The following is a 19,311-nucleotide window of genomic DNA, read 5'->3' as shown; positions in this document are numbered from 1 at the left end:
GCTTCACCAGTCCAGACAGCAGCTTCCCACCTCGCTGCTTCTCCTGCCACAACCTCCTTGAGTGAAGCGGAGCTGCACCGCCTGAAACGGACCAGTGGAAAAGGGACATTATTGTTGTGGCTTGTGCCTGTCCTGTCGTTATTCAGCAAATAAGCCAAGCCATTCTCCCAATTACATCTACCATTGTACACAAGAGACCGGCAAACAAGGGTAGCTCTTCCCAATGCGGGTCTGTCAGCACTTTGCTCCGTAGGGACATCTTAGACATCTAGAGCGATTTTGACGCTTAATATTGAGCGTCTAACTTCAAAGTGCACGAGCGTCCAATTTGAGGCGTACATTCAGTCATTTGATATACAGAGAAAACTTTGTTAGAATTGTTTTGGAATTATTTCAAATGCAAAGGACACTGAGATGGAAAGGAAAGGGAACTCTATAACCCCCTCCCCTCTGACCCCCTACATGCACTAAAGATCGCTGAGGAAGATTTGAATAGGCTGTTTCAGCATCAGAAGATCCAGTTTGTTGACTTCAGCTTTAGGCATGTCTCAATAAGCAAAAAATAAATTAATTGCATGGATAAATTAATCACATGATAAATTAAAATTAACTTGAAAATTTCCATTTGCTTGCTTGTTTGTTTTCCTTGTGTTTCCCTCTTTTCTACTAAAGAGACTGGGTGACACCTCCCCTTCTAGTTCCCCTAGCATAGGGAAGAGTGAACTCTTGCATCAGGTACTTGCCAGGGGCATGGTCTCGTAGAGTGTAGCCTGAGACCCCCGTGAGGAGCTGCAAGCCAGAGAAACGCTTTTTGAGATTTGGAAAACCAGAGATAGAATTGGTTTCAAAGCCGAATGTGTCAGCTGCAGTTTGGGAGCACTTTGGATTCACTTACTGGCAGTTTTGCCCGTTTTCTAAATGTTTTTTAGAAACTGAAGTTTATTGATCTTTGAGAGGGTGTAGCTACTTGCATTATTATGCTTTTAATCATTATATCAGTTGAAAATGGTGTCCAAACGACAATATTATTGTTTATCGCAATAATTTCTGGGACAATTTATTGTCCATTAAAATTTGTTATTGTGACAGGCCTATTCAGCTTTGTCTTCAACACCATCAGCCCAGATATCCTCCACCAGACTCTCACTCAGCCTCCACCTGTCAGTGGATCACCAGCTTCCTGACAGGCTGGGGTGGCATCTTCTCCCTCACAAGACTCATCAGCACTGGCGCCCCCCAGAGGTGTGGTCTTTCCCCTCTCCTCGTCTTTGTGTACATAAATGACTGCACCTCAGTGCATCTGTGAAACTTCTGAAGTTTGCAGATGACACCACTGTTAATGGTCCAGGACAATGATGAATCTGTATACAGATCAGAATCAGAATCAGCTTTATTGCCAAGTTCGTACATACAAACAAGGAATTTGACTCCGGTACACTTTGCTCTCTGGGTTTTTTTGTTTTTTGTTAGTTTAATGCGTTATAAGATGTATTTATGCATATATCTTTATGTCCTTAAATATACATTTATACAAAGGTGCATTTGCAACTTCGGTATGCAGTTGTTTGGTACTCTATTAAATGTTCATTAGAGAAACAGCCTGGGGGAAGAAACTGTCTCTGTGGCGGCTGGTAATAGTGAACAGTGCTCTGTAGCGGTGGCCTGAAGGTAAAACTCTGAACAGTTTATGTGCAGGGTGTGTGGGGTCTGCAGAGATTTTAGCAGTTCTTTTCCTGACCCTAGACCTGTATAAGTCCTGGATGGAGGGAAGGTCAGCCCTGATGATTCTCTCTGCAGTCCTGATTATTCGTTGCAGTCTGGACCTGTCCTGTTTTGTGGATGATCCAAACCTCACCAAGATTGATGAAGACAGGACAGACTGAATGATGGCAGTGTAGAAGATGACCAGCAGCTCCTGTGGAAGGTTGTACTTCTTGAGTTGCCTCAGGAAGTACAGTCTCTGCTGGGCCTTCTTCCAAACAGTGTCTATGTGTGAAGACCATCTCGGGTCCTCAGAGATGGTGGTTCCTAGGAACCTGAAGTGGTCCACAGCTGACATGGTGTTGTTGAGGATGGTGAGGGGGGTGTATGGGGGTGGTGTTCTCCAAAAGTCCACCACCATTTCCACAGTCTTGAGTAGGTTGAGTTCAAGGTAGTTCTGACAACACCAGTGTACCAGCCGATCCACCTCCTGTCTGTATGCAGACTCATCACTGTCCTGGATCAGTCCATTAACAGAGGTGTCATCTGCAAACTTCAGGAGTTTCAGGAACGAGTCCGCTGAGGTGCAGTCATTTGTGTACAGGGAGAAGAGGAGTGGGGATAGAACAAACCCCTGGGGGGCACCAGTACTTATTGATCTGGTTCGGGAGAAGATGCTCCCCAGTTTCAACTGCTACTGTCAGTCTGTCAGGAAGCTGTTGATCCACTGACAGGTGGAGGCTGGGACGTTGAGCCGGGTGAGCTTCTGGTGGAGGATGTCTGGTATGAAGGCCGAGCTGAAGTCTACAAACAGGATCCTGGCGTACGTCCCTGGGTGGTCAAGGTGTTGCAGGATGAAGTGTAGACCTAAGTTGACAGCAACATCTGCTGACCTGTTTGCTCGGTAAGCAAACTACAGGGGGTCCAGCAGGGGTTCTGTGATGTCTTTTAGGTGCTTCAACACCAGCCGCTTAAAGGATTTCATGACCACATACATCAGGGCTACACGCCTGTAGTTATTTAATCCTAGGATGCTTGGTTTCTTGGGCACTGGAATGATGGTGGATCGTTTGAAGTAGGAGGGGACCTCACATGTCTCCAGTGACTTGTTGAAGATCCGGGTGAAGATCGGAGCAAGTTGATTGGCACAGGCTTTCAGGCATGATGGGGAGACTTTATCAGGTCCTCCAGCTTTCTTTGTTTTCATGTGCTGAAAGAGTCCATTTACATCTTCCTCAGAGATCTTTAGTGCAGGCTGAGGATCTGATGGTGGGGGGTTGGTTACTTTATGGGAAGAATTTGTTCCTGAATGGGATGTGGAGGAGATGATTTGAGGTGTGAATGGCTTCTTGTCATGTCTGCAGTAGAAGCCATTCAGACGGTTGGCCAGGCGAGGATTCTGTTGGGTGGGGGGCTCCTATAGACAGTCAGGTTTCTCAGACCAGTCCATACTGTCGAAGCATCACTAGTAGAAAGGATGTTCTTTATCTTCTCACTGTAGCTTCTCTTGGCTGCTTTGATTTCCTTTGTTAGTCTGTTCCTGGCCTGCCTGTACTGCGCCCAATCTCCACTGAGATTGGAATAAACCATGGGTTGTTATTCTCAAAAATGCAGAATGTCTTGGTCTGCACACAAATGTCCTCACAGAAACTGATGTATGATGTCACCACATCAGTTAGTTGGTTTAAGTCAGTGGCTGAGGTTTCAAAAACAGTCCAGTCTGTGCATTCAAAGCAGGCCTGTAGCATCTGCTTTGATTCCTCAGTTCACTTCTTAACAGTGTGAACCTTGGGTTTGGAAGCTCTTAATTTCTGCCTGTATGTTGGGATGAAGTGGATAAGAGAATGCTCCGAAAATCCCAGAGCAGCCCTGGTAACAGCATGATAGGAGTCCTTTAAAGTTGTGTAACAATGGTCCAGTGTGTTTTTGTCTCTGGTGGGACACTTAATATGCTGTCTGTGTTTGGGCAGTTCATCAGAGAGGTTTGCTCTGTTAAAATCTCCCAGTATTATGATGAAAGAGTCCATGTATTTTTTCTCCAGGTCTGTAATCATCTCAGCAAGATGTTTTTCAGCGGCAGAAGTGCAGCCATGTGGTGGAAAATATGAGCCAATTATTATGAACGAGAAAAACTCTCTCAGTGAATAAAACGGTTTACAGTTTATGGAAAATGACTCCAGATCAGGACTACATCTTTTTCTCTAGCACTTTTATGTCTCTGCACCAACCTTCATTTATATAAAAGCAGGTTCCGCCTCCTCGCTTTTTCCCTGATAGCTCCGCGCTGCGATCCGCTCTGAACAGCTGGAAGTCCGGCATCAGCAGTGCGCGGTCCGGGATGTTGTCCCTCAGCCATGTCTCGGTAAAGCAGAGAACCACTGATTCGCGGAGGTCCGTGTTTTTACAGGTGAGAAGAAGCAGCTCATCCATCTTGTTACTTAGAGAGCGGACATTTGCCAGATGGATTGAAGGCAGTGGTGTGTGAAGTCCTCTTTGGCGGAGCTTTACCAGCGCGCCAGCATGCTTTCCCCTCCGACGTTTTTGGCGCAGTATCCCATAGAGTGCCGCGGTTCTGCTCGCCAGAAGCTCAGTGAAGCTCGGATCGAGGAATGATGAAAAAAAGAGGACTCTCTGATGTTGAGAAGTTCCTCTCTGCTGAATGAGACCACAGAATTGTGGCCCGAGACCGCAGTACTGTGGCTCGAAAAACATACAAAATGCACACAAAATACACAAAGAAAGAGAGAGCGAAGCTCCGAGGCTGCCATCGTCGGCGCCATCTCCCAGATAGGAGGTGGATTGATTGTTCCACTGGTGCAGTCAGATCCACCTGGAGCTTAACCTGCTCAAGACCGTGTAAATGACAGTGAACCTCTGGAGAACTCTTTCTACACAACCTACTGTTACCATCCTTAACACTGTGTCTGCTGTGGATCACTTCTGGTTTCTAGGAACCACCTTTTCTTGGGACCTGAGCTGGTCCACACACAAACACTGTTCAGACTGTACTTCCTGCGGCAACTTAAGAAGTACAACCTACTACAGGAGCTGTTGGTCATCTTCCACACTGCCATTATTCAGTCTGTCTTTTGTTTGTCATCCACAAAACAGGCTTTTTTTTTTGGCTAGGTGAAAGTAGGCAGACAGGAAGTCGTGGACTTAAGCCTACTTATACAGGTCGTGCAATCTTCCCCTATGCCCCATACTGTTCCTTTTATTCTTATTTGATTTCCTCTAAAGTTTGTATGTTTTTAATTATTGTTTGTATGTTGTGAGAGCTTAAAACTGAAGGCAAATTCCTTGTTTGTGTACACAATCTCCATCTAACCCTATCTTCTGCATCTTCTTCTCTCACATCCATTATCTTCATGTCCTCTTTCATTCTATCCATAAATCTCCTCTTTGGTATTCCTTTAGGACTCCTGCCTTGCAGTTCCAGCCTCGCCATCTTTTTACTGATGTACTCACTATCCCTCCTCTTTACATGTCCAAACCATCTCAGTCTGTCCTTTCTGGCTTCATCTCAAACACATCTAACATGACCTGTTACTCTGATGTAGTCATTCATGATACTACCATCCTCGTCACACCTAATCACCCGTTTTCCACCGTGGTTTAGAGGCTGTTCCAGTTCCCGAGATGTGATTTCGAAACAGAGTCTTATGCTTCCACCAATGAAAAGAGGTTCCAGAGCACGAACTCTAGTTCAGCTCATGTATCGCAGAATACTTGGTTCTTCTGCGTGAACTGTAATGTCACCTGGGGACAGGTTGAAGCTGTAGACAATACAGGTCCTTCTCAAAATATTAGCATATTGTGATAAAGTTCATTATTTTCCATAATGTCATGATGAAAATTTAACATTCATATATTTTAGATTCATTGCACACTAACTGAAATATTTCAGGTCTTTTATTATCTTAATACGGATGATTTTGGCATACAGCTCATGAAAACCCAAAATTCCTATCTCACAAAATTAGCATATTTCATCCGACCAATAAAAGAAAAGTGTTTTTAATACAAAAAACGTCAACCTTCAAATAATCATGTACAGTTATGCACTCAATACTTGGTCGGGAATCCTTTAGCAGAAATGACTGCTTCAATGCGGCGTGGCATGGAGGCAATCAGCCTGTGGCACTGCTGAGGTCTTATGGAGGCCCAGGATGCTTCGATAGCGGCCTTTAGCTCATCCAGAGTGTTGGGTCTTGAGTCTCTCAACGTTTTCTTCACAATATCCCACAGATTCTCTATGGAGTTCAGGTCAGGAGAGTTGGCAGGCCAATTGAGCACAGTGATACCATGGTCAGTAAACCATTTACCAGTGGTTTTGGCAATGTGAGCAGGTGCCAGGTCGTGCTGAAAAATGAAATCTTCATCTCCATAAAGCTTTTCAGCAGATGGAAGCATGAAATGCTCCAAAATCTCCTGATAGCTAGCTGCATTGACCCTGCCCTTGATAAAACACAGTGGACCAACACCAGCAGCTGACACGGCACCCAGACCATCACTGACTGTGGGTACTTGACACTGGACTTCTGGCATTTTGGCATTTCCTTCTCCCCAGTCTTCCTCCAGACTCTGGCACCTTGATTTCTGAATGACATGCAGAATTTGCTTTCATCTGAAAAAAGTACTTTGGACCACTGAGCAACAGTCCAGTGCTGCTTCTCTGTAGCCCAGGTCAGGCGCTTCTGCCGCTGTTTCTGGTTCAAAAGTAGCTTGACCTGGGGAATGCGGCACCTGTAGCCCATTTCCTGCACACGCCTGTGCACGGTGGCTCTGGATGTTTCTACTCCAGACTCAGTCCACTGCTTCCGCAGGTCCCCCAAGGTCTGGAATCGGCCCTTCTCCACAATCTTCCTCAGGGTCCGGTCACCTCTTCTCGTTGTGCAGCGTTTTCTGCCACACTTTTTCCTTCCCACAGACTTCCCACTGAGGTGCCTTGATACAGCACTCTGGGAACAGCCTATTCGTTCAGAAATTTCTTTCTGTGTCTTACCCTCTTGCTTGAGGGTGTCAATAGTGGCCTTCTGGACAGCAGTCAGGTCGGCAGTCTTACCCATGATTGGGGTTTTGAGTGATGAACCAGGCTGGGAGTTTTAAAGGCCTCAGGAATCTTTTGCAGGTGTTTAGAGTTAACTCGTTGATTCAGATGATTAGGTTCATAGCTCGTTTAGAGACCCTTTTAATGATATGCTAATTTTGTGAGATAGGAATTTTGGGTTTTCATGAGCTGTATGCCAAAATCATCCGTATTAAGACAATAAAAGACCTGAAATATTTCAGTTAGTGGGCAATGAATCTAAAATATATGAATGTTACATTTTCATCATTACATTATGGAAAATAATGAACTTTATCACAATATGCTAATACTTTGAGAAGGACCTGTATATGCAACAAGTACAGAGGAGAAGACTGTAGGGTAGAAACATTAATATGTTTGCAAAAGAAAACTAAAAACACATTGTATAACTACTCCTTTCTGTTACATTTGTGGATGCTGAACATATGCAAATGAAAACGTTCTATATACCGTTGTTTTTGAGTTGCCGTCTCCTTTTCCATATTAACTGTTGTGTATGGATGCTCTTTTTTTGCATAAAAAGGAACATTGCACTCACCTCAGCAAGCTCACTGCCACGCTTCGCCCTGCATTTTGTAACCCCCGCTATTGATTAGTCATGCTTGGTTCCCAAAACTGGTGGAAATGCTCACCAAGTTGGGATTCCAGTTTTAAGGAATGTTTCCTGTTGATTGTCCATAAAGGTCTGATCACTGACTGGAAAAAGAAATTCTGAGTTTCCGACTGGTTGGTGACTGAGCATCTAAAGATCAGTCGATTTTGGTCACCAGTTAATTTCTCCATGCATCTCTAATTGTTACTACTAAGCTTGAGACTGTTCCAGACACTTTGTGTTGCTCTTGCAGAAGAAAAGGTCACCCAGGGTGTATAAAGTTGTTGGCAAAATTCTACCATATTTGACTATGTGGATCTTTTATCCATAAAAACCTATACTTACTTTCTTATTTTGCTGATATTTCCTCACCACTCCATCACAGTAGGTATTCACACTTTCACCAAGCAATCACATAAAAGAAAATACCTTCAAATGTCCTGCCATTACTTGTCTCAAATTAAAAAAAATGGAGCACTAGTGTGTCTGTCTCTTATGCAGATCTTTGTATCTGGGCCTTCCATACAGAACAGTGAGGTGCAAAAGTCCTTCCTTTTAAGTGCAGTGTTAACAGGGATTAGGTGCTCTTACTGTCATGTGATGGAGCTCTCACAATCACACTGAATGGATTTCTGCTCGCAGCGTTTTGTTAAAGAGCATGCTTCCTCTTGCCTCTGCCTTGCTACCATCACCTTTGAAATTTTCTCAATCCATCAAATGTTAAAGCTGCTGTCAGTGTTATTAAAACGTTTTCCCGGTCTTGTTGAAACGAAGTATATGAGGTACAGATTAGTTTAGAACGGACTAAATAACAGGCTAACATAAAGAAAATGATTAATAGACATTAGGCTATTCTGAATGGAGAGCAGGAGACAGTCTCAATTAAAATAGTTTGCTCTTCCTCAGGGTGATCGGTCATGGCTCACAGCCCTGCAGGGGACAGTGCCAAAGACAGCGAGAAAAACTACTCTGCTTTGATTCTTGTCCCTAACATTCTTCTGTTTAGACAGGTGCTTTTCAGGGCTTCTAAACAAATTAGTTTAGCCTTTAGACAGAGTCTCTGCTGATCTCTTTGACACTTTAGTTCAGTCATTAGACATTAGCAGGGTTGCAAGCTGCAGTGGAGGTGAAGGACAAACATAAGTAACAGGAATGGACCGGTTACCAAGATACCAAGGTTTTAAAAAGTTACCATTCTGAAACCACTGAAAGTTTCAGAGACATAGTTCTTATGCGTTAAAGTCTTTTTAATTAAATGACAGAAAAAGTGACCTGAGTTTTCTGTACATTGCTCGTTGTTCCCTTTATGAAATCTGCTAGATGTTTCTCTCACATAGAAGAAAGACAGGTTTGTATTATTGGAAATCTTTCCATTTGCCCCCAAAACCAACAGCCATAGTGTGGAACTTAAAGCTGCACAACTTAGAGTTTTTTTCAAGTTAACACTGTTCTAAAAGTACAAGTAACTGACTATTTCTTTACAAAAAGCATCATATTGTGTTAAATAGTGATGGGCATTTACCAATTGACAGCATTGTCTTTCACTAGTTTCACCACGGATGGTTTCATGAAAACAATAATAAATGTAAGTAAATTAAAAAATATGATTAAATAAAGTTTACACTTTGTCCAGTTTAGTGGTTAAAAAACACATTTAATGTAACTGGCATCCTAAAGAATGATTTTTTCAACATAGGTTTGTTTTTAAGAGCAGGTGTATGCAGGGACATGCAGTCACAGCCATACAGTTGCCTAAAAAAGACTGCTAATACATACGAACTACTTGTAATATTTAATACAAAATTTTATTGTGGCTTTTGTCATTATTACAATAAATATCACAAAGTATTGCAATGACATTTTCTGTCCATATCGCCAATCCTTGTTCTTTATTCTTGTAGAAATGCCTTTATTTAGTGAAAGCCAGCCAATATGGGCTAGAGAACCATTACTGTGACTGTTTTTGTCCCTGAATACAGCAATAGGGAAAGCTCTCAGGTAATCTGGAAAGTTGATGATTCTATGGATTAGTCATGAAACAGAAATTTAAATTTGTAAAAACACATATTACCAATATTTAAAAAATGCTGCCAAAATGCTGCTAAAAACTAACTCACCTATGACTACTTGGTAGATGTCTTTAATCACAATTTAAGGATTCTAGGTATTATTGCCTCAGAAGTTTGTCAGAGTTCCATATGAACAACCTGCTCATCCACAACAGTTTTATTTGGCCAGACTCAAGAGCATCAGGTCAGATTCCTTTGTTCCTGATTCAAGACGGACCTGCTGCTGTTTGGACATTATTTGCAACCAATATTTGCTGCATCCCAGCCTCTGATTCATAAAGCAAGTAGTAAATATGACTTTCAACAGCAATCACAGCAGGCACATAAAGACAAAAATGAAATTCTCTGAGGGAGATCTGTTATGACCTTAAAGGTTTGCTGTAGGGCATAGCAGTTGAAGGACAGAGATGCTTCTCAAACCAGAAACATATCTCACTGGATTATGGAGGAATCCAGTTCAAGATTGTTTTAATCCCCATTTTCCAGCCCAAAAGCACATTCTCTGGCACCTCTCATCTTCCTGCTGTTTACTTACATGTTGCTTGTTGTATAGTGTAAGTAGATCAGAGCATTATATAGAGAGCTATGCTCATAATAACTGTTTTCACCTAAATGCTGTTTGTTACTGCATTTATAAACACTGTTACATCAAGTAGGGTTAATAAATCCTGCTGGAGGTGAAAATCCCTTCCAGATTTAGTCTGGTGTGTCCACAAGTTCTGCCTCTTGTTAAAAACTGCATTTAAAAATCAAGATCCTGGTATTTATATTTACCCCTTACTGCAGTAGAATCAGGGGAAAAGTGTCCCACAGAATTCCCACTAGGAAAGTTGAAGGTTGCCACACATGCAAATGGAGTGAAAGTTGCAAAATTTGTTCTTAAACTCAGGGAAACCAGCCCACTCTGGGTCTAGAACATAGGATTCTTTTCTCATCTATATAAAAAACCTTTTAAAATCTTACAGTGTTCTACTCCTCGAGTTCTATGATCCTCATTTTTTACATTTCCAAAGGTGATGCAGGTGTAAGGTTTTGTTGCTTAAATCTTGGTGAAATGATTAGATCCTGAAAAGATATTCAGTGGTTTTATTTATGCTTATATCTCATCAAACATTGATCCTGTGAATACGTTTCAATTCTGTTGGCAGCCCAATCAGCTCAACCTCTGCTTCTACACCTCATGTTGTCCAAGTTATACATTTCTATAGAAAAATGTTCAATCACTGGAGATTTGGTTTGATTATGTTCTACTAATGATGGATAATCAGTTACAGACCTGGATAAACTAATAATAAAAACACCTAAAAATGGTGAAGATTGTTATTTAGGATTTTTTTAATGTTAACATTTACCCTGAAGTTGTTTAGGGTAAGTAATTCAGTTAGGGGTTGGGAAAAATGCTGACAAACCTTCTTTTTCTTCTCATTGTTTCTGTAGCTGAATAAGAAACCCCTAACTTTCCTTAAATGGGAGACTTTAATGATAGCTGAGATTCCACATTGCTTTGTTATGGTGTGACGTTTAACAGTTGTGCCATGGACTGTTGCTATGTGCACTTAGTTGTATACGTAAACATTCTGCATGTGTTCAATTTTAAAACAACGCTGTATTGGTTCAGTCCATGTGCATACTGAACCGAAAGGTACGTATTCATGCACCCTTTACTCTATTAAAAACGGATAATGTAAGCTGAATTTGTCTGTGTGATTGGATTTTATTGGATTGGATTCCTTTGATTTATTTTCTGTGGTTGTGAACTGCAGTTTTTTTGTCTTTTAAAGTGCGTCAAGATATTTATTGGTAATTGGTGGAATTTAAATCAACTGAGTTAAATTGCTTATAGGTTGCAGAAGAATATCCATCCATCCAATATTCCATCACCACCTGCTTCATCCTTATTTCCTGTTTATCCTTCCCTCCAGGAGTTTGCTTATAAGATCTATTTATCAATGAATAATGTTTTTATATGTTATTACCTTTGATAAATATATGAAAAAGAACATTAACGCTGTAGGTATAAGCACCCATCAGCCCTTTGACATACTAAATGTTGATATCTGAGATCAGAGGAGCTAAGGAAAGACTAAGAGCTGGCTCTCTTTATCCTGTCTCCGTACTGGTACAGCAGTCCAGTATGGATCCTATAGATATCAGAGAGGGTCCCATGACTTACTGACCCAGTGACCATCCCATCACCTTCCAGAACACACATTGGCTCACACACACAGTGAGTGCTTGTTTTTGTTTTTCACATGACAAATGGTATTCTATCAATACCACAGATCTACCCCCTTTTGGCATTCCAACCTGCATTAAAGCAGTAGAGCACAGCAGCCTAAGGACACACCAGTCAGCATGTTTTCTGTTCACATAAAAATGTGAAAAAAGGTGTTTTTATGCTTCTCAGTGGCAATTTAATGGCATTTTCATTAACTAGCATTATTTATTCATTCATTTATATTATTATTCATGTTAAAATTATAAAAAAAAGAATGAATGGAAAAAATGTCATCTGGCCCACTTAGCTATGATCACCATGCAAACACACAAAGCATCAATATTCACAAGGTTTAACCATGTTAGGATCACAAGAGTAGCACAATACCTTTATTATCAAATGCACATAAAGTCAAAATGATAAATAGGGGCTATAAAGTGCCATATAGCCTGTAAGCATTTGTCAATGTAAGCGGCCACCTGCCATGACCGACTGGGGGTTTTAGAAGACAATGCATATGCACAAAAAAAAGAAACAAAGAAGCACTGATCCAGGAGTACTTTCTATGTGAAAGAAAATTAAAACGTAAAGGCAGTCGTAGCTCCTTTGGTGGCTTCATTTAGGATAGAAACACAGCTAGGCAAATACGCTTTGGTCAGTTATCAAGTCTAAAGGATGAGAGAGTGCACCATCCAATAACTATGTCTAAGGGAGAGAGAGGGTTAAAGACTGAAAGATAGGGCCAAGTGTATTATCTGTATAAGGTGAGCATTAGCATCTATAGGAGAAGAACTTAAAGTTGTTGGCAGCAGTAGGTCAACTAATGCCCACCTCCAGGAAGGAGTCACTACTAACCAGAACTCCAGGACAAGTTTAGCTTCTATGAAGAGAAAAAACGGAGAGAACATAAAGTTAACAGTTTAAATAACAGAAAATAATGCAAAATAGGAGAGTAGTAGTAGAATGTAGCACAGTGAAGGAAAGTGGTGATTATGTTTTCTAGCAGTCTAAGCCTATAGCAGTATAACTAAAGAGATAGCTCAAGATAACCTAATCCGTTTTTAAGCCTAGTCCGAAAGGTAGATATGGTGCCTGCTTCACAGACTAAAACTGGGAGCTGGTTCCACAGAAGAGGAGCCTGATAACTAAAATATCTGCTTTCCATTCTACTTCTAGAGACTCTAGGAACCACCAATAAACTTGTAGTCTGAGAACGAAGTGCTCTGTTAGGAATATATGGATCAGTCAGATCAATTACATATGATGGAGTTTGATTATTAAGGGCTTTATATATGTGAAGGAGATCTTTAAATTCTATTATGGATTGAAGAGAATGAAGAGAAGCTAAAATAGGAGAAATATGATCTCTCTTTTTCATTTTAATCATAACTCTTGCTGCAGTGCTTGGATCAGCTGAAGGATTTAAACTGCATTTTGTGGACTTCCTGAAATGAAAGAATTACCATAGTCCAGCCTTGAAGTAACAAATGCATAAACGGGTTTTTCAGCATCACTCCCGGACAGGATATTGCAATATTCATATATTTTCAAAAAATCCTAGAAATCTGATAATTTTAACAATTGGAAGTATATATATATAGTAAAGAGAATTTACCCAAGTTGTGACTTTTTTTATTAATGTTAAAAAGTACAGTAATAGTGCTTGTGATAAATTGTAATGAGTACTGCGGAGGACTTTTGACCAACTTTTCTTTGCAAAATTGCTGCCTCTCAACTGGATTTAAGTCCAGGCTTCAACTTTTCCTTCATTCTGTTGTTCTGAGCCCCTTGGAGGTGGACTTGCTGGTTTGCTTTAGTTCATTGTTCATTAGACATTCTCCCTCTGAGTTTTCTGCAAGAGAACAGAATTCATGAATCCATCAATTACAGCAAGTCACCCAGATCCATCTGCAAAGCCGCCCTAGATCATCACACTACTTCAACCATATTTGACTGCTAGTATCTTTCTTTGAAATGTAGTGTTGTGTTACACCAGATGTAACAGGATACACACTTTCCAAAAAGGAAATCGGTCCTGATTTCCTTAATTGTGCATTATTGGCGATCGGCCAATATTTGCATGTGAAATCGATCATATCTACCTCCCCCAAGGTCTGAAAATATGAAAAATAAAAGACTAAAGGAACTGATTTTTTTTTAATTTAACTTAGTTACTTTTGTAGTTTGGAAAGCAATGCTGTAAACCTTTCAGTTACATTTGAGATAACTACCTCATGTGTAGTTAAAACAAGTTTGTATTGTTGGTATTGTTCAGTGTTTTTCAATAAAATAAGATTGGAACATTGAAGGTGTATTGTGACCTTTTAACACCTGACACTGTCAGTTGTACAACAAAAATGTATCAACCAAAATCAGAATTGGCAGGTCAGGTTTTTTAATGATTGGTGATCGGCCAGAAAACTGCAATCAGTGCACCTTTTGAACCAAGTCAGGTGTGGTTTAACTGGGATCATTGAGAAGATATATTAATTTTTGGGAGGACCATCATTTTGACTGCAGACACTGCAGACAGAGGGAGAGTTCTCCACTTTGTGAGATGGTCTTTTGCTGTTATTATTGATGGGTTGTAGTTTAGTGTCAGCTCGTTCAGCCTGTTTCTAATATGGACGCCCAAGTATCTGATGTTACTAACCCGCAAAGGAGTGGTTGTTCTGAGATGAATGTTAGAGGAGGAATCAAGGGCCTTTGATTTGTTCCAATTGATAGAGTAGTCGGAAATTGAAGAAAATTTACTTTTTAGGATTAAACTCTCAGGAGAGATAAGTTTACGTTTTTGAGAAAGAGCAACATATCATCAGCATATGAACACATTTTGTGGATTCTATTAGCTATTTGAATTCCATAAACAGTTTTGCTTTGATGAATTGCCACCACAAGTGGTTCATTTATAAGTGATATTGGGCATTAGCTAGATAGAAGTGCGGGATTTTTATCCTGCATAGGATAAGATTTATGTTAGCACAGTTCATGTTTGGAGAGAGTATCAAGGTTTTCTGAATTTCTGTGACCACCCGTTGGAAGATGCAGTTCAGCAGTGGCCAGAATTGTAGAATTCTGCAGGGAAACCATCAGGTCCTGGATCTTTGCCACTAGGCATACTTTTAACTGGTTCATGAAGTTCACTTGTTCACATGCTGCTCACCTGGATGTCTAGTATAATCTCATTAACTTTCCTGTTTTCCTTTGAGACCTGCATCATACCATTTGTGAGTTTCTGTGCACTTTCCTTCTGTATCTTGTTCTCAGTTGCCAGTGTCACCACCTGTTCCTGGCTGTATACTAGCGAGTCCCTCAGGGCCTGGAATTCCTTGTGCAGAACTTTTACCAGGGCCAGTTAGGCGTTGAGGATGGAAAGTTTATGGTTGACGGGAGTCTACAATTTCTGTGTAGCTCTTATCTGGTGAGGTGTTGGTACTGCTGGACCATTGAGACTGAGTCTACTTGGATTTTGGAGTGGCCTGCGGATTCTGAGGTTTTCCCATTATGACTCTTTGTAAATACTCATCAGTGTAGCTCTGCAAACTTCAGGAACTGGTTGTTTACTCTATAATCCCTTCCATGCAACTCTCTAACCTGACTTCTGACCTGCTCTTTTTTGCTTGACATTCTTGAACTTCGCAACTATAGGATGAGGCTGGAGGTTGTCGGGGTTCTTCCCTCCCAGGCAGTGAGCACAATGAAAGTAGATGTTTGTTACGTTGTCACTCTAAGGTTATATTTTGCACTGGAGAAAATCCCACACAGTGGCCTCCGCCTCTTCCTCATTGGGGAGTTCTATAAAAATGTCTTAAAGGAGTAAAAAATTAGACCTATGCTCAGGAAACAGGTGCTTATGAGGCAAAAGGTAGCCAGACATCTTAGACAGTGTGATATAATAGCTCTTTTGCTCTATTTTTCCTAACCATGCATGTTTATGACTTTTCAAACTGTTATTTTCAGCATTACAACATTGTAAATGGCTTTTTGGAATGTGTCTTCCAGGTGTGCTTTTAGTAATTGGAAGTAGTTTTTGAGTTTTGTATGCGTGCATATGTGTGTATTTGCTCTTAATAACTTGTAGTGACCCAAACTAGATAACAGAATGGCCGGTTCATCATAATGTAAAGTCTTACATCTCTGATAAAATCATAGGTTGACTTTATTAGAGGGTACAATTTACAAAGTCTGTTTAAGCTTTTGTGGTTCTGGTAACAGTGAGTCTTTTAAAATGAGCAGGTCCAGACTCAACACCACCACACAAGATTTTTCATTGGGCAGGTTTCACCTCTTGTCCTCTAAGTGTTTACCAGTTCACTGGTCAGTAATAGCAGGTAATAATTACTTCATTAGTTGAAGCAATGAGCGTACATTTCTTGACACTTGTATGTGTTACTTGAACTACAACAGCACACTAGAGACCAGCAGATTTTTATTTTATTTTAGAAATGCAGTATAACAAAGAAAACAGAGAGATGGAAGATCAGCAGACAATTTTACTTCCACTGGCTAAATCATTAGGCACACTAAAGGCAGAATGAATGGTCCAATGAGAACAAAATTTGGTACACACCTACACCAGCGTGGGTATGTACATTTTTTAATTTACAAGGAGCCGGTGCATCTAGAAGAGACACCACAGGTCATGAAATATGGAAGCACTGGTAAAGATATAGTGGTCCAAGCAGATAATCTGAAAGTCTGTTAAAATAATGAGCTGTGTCACCAGACACAGTGGATGTCTAGACAGGGTTAGCAGCTCCTTCTGGAATCTGATAGGGTACACATTTTGGAGTTTGCGTATGGCCAGAAGGATCGTCGGTCTTACCAATGCCAAGGCTGACCAATGGGTATTTGAGGGCACCCACAACCATTGTGAAAGTGCTGCCCACCTGAGACAGAACAGTCTATTGAAGCATGGTTGCATTGTGTGTCAAGCATTACAAAACTCCATAAATCCAGACACATAGTAATCCTGTGCTCTGTCTTGTTGGCTGGTATCAGCAGGATGAAAGGTTCTTACCAACTGGCATTTAGAAAGAAGATCAGTTGTTGAGCTTGGGAGCGGGAGGGTGGGAAAACCGACAAAACACTTAAAAATCATGTTGTTCATGTTTTTCCTTTAATGAGAGCGGTCAAAATAATTGCTGACCACTTGTTTTTTTGGCAGTCAGGTTCCACAAGGAGTGTTTAAAAAACAAAACAGTTTTAGCCTCATTATGAACTTTGTAATGTATTCTGCTGACATTATATTTACTAAGGTCGATACAGTTGCTAAATGCAGAGCCCTGCAAAAAGAAAGATCGCATAATTTCTGCACTTACTATATCACATGTTTCTGACATATTTCTGCCATCCAGAGGCTCCGCTAGGGTCGACTGGGGCATCATGGGAGATGACACCTACTGCACCTGGCTGCACAAACTACATACATTTTATTGACGCACACTCCCACTGCTCATGGTAACCTACTTACCCTGTATGTACCTCTTTGTGTGTTCGTTGGACCAGGCAGTTGGTGTGCGCAACACATCTTTTAATGAAAGACCTGTTTTGTAGTTAAGGTAACCTTAAATGAATGACGTCGGGATTTGGTTGTGCTGTTTGGGCTGGTTTGCTATTGAGGATCAGGGTGTATATTTTCCATATAATTGTTGGGGAAACACTGGAGTGGGGCTTTAAATGAGAGGCATGGACTGATGATTGCTGATTCATCATGTTCAATGATAAGTCTCACTGTTGCATCTTCAGGAATGACCATTGTTTACTTGTATTGTGGTGCTGAGGGGAGAGGATCATTCCTGTCAATGCTGTGTGTGTTGGCTGGGGGTAGCCATAGTGTTTTGGAAAAGGTATCCTGGCTAATTATTTCAACAAGACAATGCCTTTCGTATCGAAAATATTTGGTGCCGCCCTGTTGGTTCGGTATTACATGTACCAAACATAAAGTGTTGTTTTACACCTGAACACATGCCGGATGTGTATGAGAGGCACTGCGTGCACAAAACCAAAACGAAACAGAGAGAAATCTCCGGTATCACTAAATTAAGCTGTTTGGAAACATTAAGGTCTCTCATTCACCTACCATGGAGAAAGAAAGGTGGACCAAACCAGAACTTTATGCCAGAGTCTGCCTCCTTTAACAGCTGTAAGGAACCTAAAACAACAAGCTCAGCTCATGACAAATATCAAAGACAAATCAGCTTACGTCCAAATATGTAATAAATGTTTATGCATAGCAACCAATTTTAAATATGTATGGAAAGGGTTAAGAATAAAGCTGTTCTTTTTCTTAGCAGAGTATCCCTTGTCTGTGGACCCATTTGTTCCATATCCCTCCTCAGTGTTATCTGCATGTGCAATGTGATCTTCTCATAGTTGGATACACCTGAAATGGTTGGTTTATGAAAGGCAGATGTGGGAGTTATGGTTGAACAATACAGAACAATATGCCTACACAAATGGAGGTTAAATAATTTAGTCTATTAAACTTCTTTTCCCATATTAAAACAAACTAAATAATCCAGGAGAACTATGATGTACCATTCAGTGTTTGAGAGCATTTGCTTTTGGTGAAAAAGTACTGTTTTCTTTACTGTATTTGCCTCTAAATCCCACATTTAAAACTTTGTCACATAATTGAACACAATCTACACCTAAGCTGTATGAATTGTCATCATTCCTCTTAGCTTCATGGTGGTCTTTATATTAAAAGATGGAGTAAAATTTCACTGTGATTAAATAGAAAATCTATATCAGTTACATTACTGCAACTAGACATATATGGTAATTGTTTTTTACTTTGACTAGACCATCCCAAAACAAACAAATGTATTCTTTTTTATTTGTTTACTAGCAGAATTAATAAGTTACTTGTCTTAATGCATGATCTATTTGGGTTATTTTACAACCCTAGTGCTGGATCAAATATGGACTGATCCAGGGTGATCAAGGGTAATTTAGCAGATCAGGTTATGGCTGTGTGGTGGTGCACTTGATAACACCGTTGCCTTGCCTAAAGCCAAAGGTGTTTCTGCATGTGGTTTGGATGTTCTCCCCAATCATGCCTGGGCTATCTCTGAGTGCTCTGGCCTCCTGCCACAGTCCAAAACATGCATGTTGGATTAATTTAACCCTCTAAATTACCCTTGGGTCCGAGTGTGTGCGTGCTGGGTTGTGTCTCTGTGTTGCCTTGTAATTGCCTGGAGACGTCCTGGGTGTATTCTGCCTCTGACTAAGTGACCACTCTAGGTATTTTGCATTATGTGGATTCAAATATTGTTGTTAGGGGGCCTGGTGCTGATCTTTACAGGTCATGGGCCCATCACGGGATTATGCACATACAGACATGTACTTACACCTAAGAGTGGCCTATTAAGTCACACAAAACATTTTAGGAAATTACTGCAAATAGTTTGATTACATTTCTTCAGTGGGTAAAAAATCTGAATAGGAATTAAGTTTTATAGTTGTGCTACAACCCGCCGAAACCCTAAGTTGCTATAAATCAAGATTAAAAACTTATTTGTTTAGAGTGGCCTTTGACTGTGCCATTTAGGCATGATTAGTTGCATTTTCAGTCCAATTTTCCTTTCATTTTCTTGTCCATCATTCTATTCTCTTTATTTTATTTTACTTTTTA

General features: G+C 40.7%; 1 protein-coding gene across 2 annotated transcripts in view; it reads left to right on the top strand.

The window, feature by feature from the left end:
• LOC124862639 (neuronal-specific septin-3-like) overlaps nucleotides 1–19,311 on the top strand; it is a 108,845-nt gene that overhangs the window by 18,067 nt on the left and 71,467 nt on the right. The window contains exon 1 of one of the 2 annotated variants that reach the window (XM_047356684.1): nucleotides 11,580–11,681. The exons of the other annotated variant lie outside the window; for it this stretch is intronic. The gene's annotated coding sequence lies outside the window, so the exon portion shown is untranslated. Of the gene's footprint in view, nucleotides 1–11,579; nucleotides 11,682–19,311 lie in introns of those variants that run through there. 2 annotated transcript variants of the gene reach the window in all.

This window comes from Girardinichthys multiradiatus, chromosome X (assembly GCF_021462225.1).
Source record: "Girardinichthys multiradiatus isolate DD_20200921_A chromosome X, DD_fGirMul_XY1, whole genome shotgun sequence".
NCBI classification, from domain to species: Eukaryota; Metazoa; Chordata; class Actinopteri; order Cyprinodontiformes; family Goodeidae; genus Girardinichthys; species Girardinichthys multiradiatus.
Note: the sequence above shows the minus strand (reverse complement) of the source record. Positions and strands in the feature narration are given on the sequence as shown.